This window comes from Halichoerus grypus, chromosome 12 (assembly GCF_964656455.1).
Source record: "Halichoerus grypus chromosome 12, mHalGry1.hap1.1, whole genome shotgun sequence".
Classification (NCBI taxonomy): Eukaryota; Metazoa; Chordata; class Mammalia; order Carnivora; family Phocidae; genus Halichoerus; species Halichoerus grypus.
In genome coordinates, this window is record NC_135723.1 from 2952748 (window position 1) to 2956020 (window position 3273).

At 48.5% G+C, this 3273-nt stretch overlaps 1 non-coding gene across 1 annotated transcript; it reads right to left on the reverse strand.

The window, feature by feature from the left end:
- Positions 1-2494: 2494 nt before the first annotated feature.
- Positions 2495-2628, reverse strand: LOC118538352 (U4 spliceosomal RNA). The gene has a single exon (XR_004918575.1). It is a non-coding gene; the product is annotated as a U4 spliceosomal RNA (small nuclear RNA).
- Positions 2629-3273: the final 645 nt, after the last annotated feature.

Sequence of the window (3273 nt, forward strand, 5' to 3'; positions counted from 1 at the left end):
CACAGCAGTGGCCTGGGCAAGAGTCCACGGCGGTTTGGGATACACTGACCAGGGTGATGGGTAATTTCAGGTGTCAGCTTGGCTGGACCAAGGCACCCAGGTATTTGGTCAGGCATTATTCCAGATGTTTCTGGGAAGGTGTTTTCTATTTCAGAGATTAACATTTCAATCAGTGGACTTTGAGTAAAGCACATGACCCTCCATAATGTGGGTGGGTCTCATCCAATCAGGTGGAGAACTTCAGAGAAAAGGTTGAGGTCTTCCAAGGGGGGACTCTGCCTCCAAACTCAGGCTGTAACCTCGGTTCTTTCCGGGTCTGCAGGCTGCTGCTCTCTCTGCAGATGTGGGCTTGGCCCCCACAGTCACACGAGCCAATTTTCTCTCTCTCTCCACACACACACACACACACACACACACACACCTGGTTCTATTTGCCTGGCTGATATAAGTGGTTACAGTCATGCAGAGAAAGAGGTATTCGAGATATATTCGAGATTTGGGGATTAGAACCACCCATATTGCTGAGATATTGAAAGCAAGCTTGGTTCCCATGTTTGGGCATGAGTAGACGAGAACTCAGCGACACCATCCCCTGATAACAGTTGTGACAGTGGGGGTGGGGTGGTTGTGAGGGTGGGTGGGGTGAGTGAGGGTCGGTTGAGGTGGCCGTTGATGGGGACGGGTGGGCGTTGGCAGGGGTGGGCGTGGATGGATGGGGATGGGTGGGATTGCTGGGCATTCCACAGGGGTCATTGGGGTTAGGGGAGGTATGACAGAATTGTGCCGGACACGTAGAGTTTGAAATGCCCATCATTCCCCATCAAAATGGACAAATTGCACAACAGATACTCATATGGAGAGGCATCCCTGGGGCTTTGGGGAACACATGGAATTTTACATCCAATATCATGGGTTCTGGTCTTGGCTTTGCCATCCCCACAGATTACTTAGGCCTGTTGACCCTCATTCCTTTTTGTACATTTGAGATAAAAGTAACACCTCTACCACAGAGTATTTTTGAGATAACATTGCAAAAATGTGTATTTTTGCATGAAAATATACAAAGGCCGTGTCAATGCCAGTGATGTGTGCAGAAGAGTGTTTGTTCTAATGGTGGTAAGAACAGCGTGGGACGGTGTTATTGGTTCATTAAGTGCTACAGGTTCAACATGGATTTTTCACATTGATAAATTTAAACTAGAGCAGGGCCGCTTGGAAGGCGCTGTATGATGACTGGCCCCAGGCATCCTGCCATTTCTGCTCTCCCTGCGGAGCCCAGGCTGGTGAGAACCGCCTGCAAAGCAGCAGGCCTGCAGTCCTGCGTGGGGCTTCTCCAACCGCTGTGGTGATGGGCCCCGTTCCCTTGTTCTACTCCTCAGCCAATGGTGGATCCACACATTTAAATTGGAATAAGGATGAGACGCTAGAAAGAATGTTATTTATTTTTGATTTTTTAATGTTTATTTTCATTTTTTTATTTATTGATTTTTTTGAAAGATTTTACTTGTTTACTTGAGAGAGAGAGAGCAGGAGGGAGAAGGAGAGAGAATCTCAAGCAGACTCCACGCTGAGCATGGGGCCCGTCATGGGTCTCGATCTCATGACCCTGAGATCATGACCTGAGCCAAAACCAAGAGTCAGATGCTTAACCGACTGAGACACCCAGGTGCCCATATTTTTATTTTATTATCACTAGAAACAATGAAAAAAACCAAAAAAACAAAATGCTGTAAGCCCTAATGATTTATTATTCAATGCCCATAACATTAATCTGTGAAATTCCTATAAAAGCTCCTGAGTGCTTGGTCTCCATGTTTACATTTTTGCAGGTATGGACCCGTAACAAGTAACTCATCCACTGGGAGCTCTGGAGCAGCATCACCTGGGAAACAACTCTCAGCCTTTTTTATGGTGGAACAGACAGAACGTGTGCTAATGTGTTAGATGCAGCTGGCAGTTGTAATTGGGTATGAGGAGGCAGGCAACCCTATGTTTTTGCCCAGGGCTCAGGTCTGGAGAACTCAGGTCTCACTGCTCTTGCTAGGGGATCAAAACCTTTGTCTAAGGAGTAGGAGGAGGGTGGGTAGGGCCAGGCGTCTTGTGTCCACATTTCACCTGCTGGCATGTCAGAGCTTGGCAAGAACGGGAGGAAAGCAAAGCATGTCCTGCCCACAGGCCAACTTGGCAGGGCCTTCCCACTTTGCTCTCTTGAAGGGACACGATTAAAGGCAATTAAATCGGCACATCGGAGACCTGGCTTTATGCCATGAAGAGCCAAGCTTCCTGACCCAAGACAAGCATGGAGATTTGGTGGAGGGGGGAGGAGGCCTGTGGGCTGCCCGCAGCTCAGCCCAGGGGGCCAGCATGGGGTTGGGGGAGCAGGGTCGGGGATGCAGATCTGGGGGTAGACAATTTACACCCCCATTTCCATGGTAGACTTCATTGGCTCTAAGGAACCACACTGTTGACTAATTAAATTTTAATGACGAGCATCGCCCTTGTGAGATGCCAACAAATCATATAACTTTCTCTGGAAGAGGATTTTACTCACTTCTTTAAGTTTTCAATTAGCAATAATCACGACTCGGATAAACCTCATTGGCTACGATACTGCCACTGCGCAAAGCTTACTCACTTCTTTAAGAAAGGAAAAGGTTAATTGTTGGAGCCCTCAGAACAGTTACAGATTTGGGAAGAAACGTACGTGACCAAGCTGGTTAGCCTGGGAGCAGGGCCACGGAAGGTGAATTTTGCCTCTGGCACGCTGGGCAGGCCACCTCGGGGGAGTCAATGTCCTGTGGCTTCCCAGGAGTCAGGAGCAAACCCCACGTGTGCAGCCTGTGTTCCCCAGAGCTCACCCTCGGAACGGCTTGGATCTGTTCCCGCCCAAGTGCAGGCCGGGTCACCAAGTCCAGAAACCTTGTCTAAGCTACTGTTTATATTCTAAGGAAAGCAAATCGGGCATCCTACATTCCTTTATTTCCACGCGAGGCAATTAAGAGAAATACAGAGACAATATGGAATCAAGGCAAAGGTGGAAGGAATCCAAATGGAGATCGAATAACGATAAAAACCATTGGCAGGAGCATGGTGGTGCATTAAACGCATAACCTGGAGTCACAGAGCGTTTCTAGAAGTCACTATGAATCTGTTCCGGAGCCCCTAATACCCAAGTCAGGGGAGAGGCGCTTGGAGTTGCTGGAGTCTCTTATCTCCGTGAGCAAACTAGGTAGTTTTCTAGAAGCCCTGCTTTCCTGAAATGGAGCCGGGAGG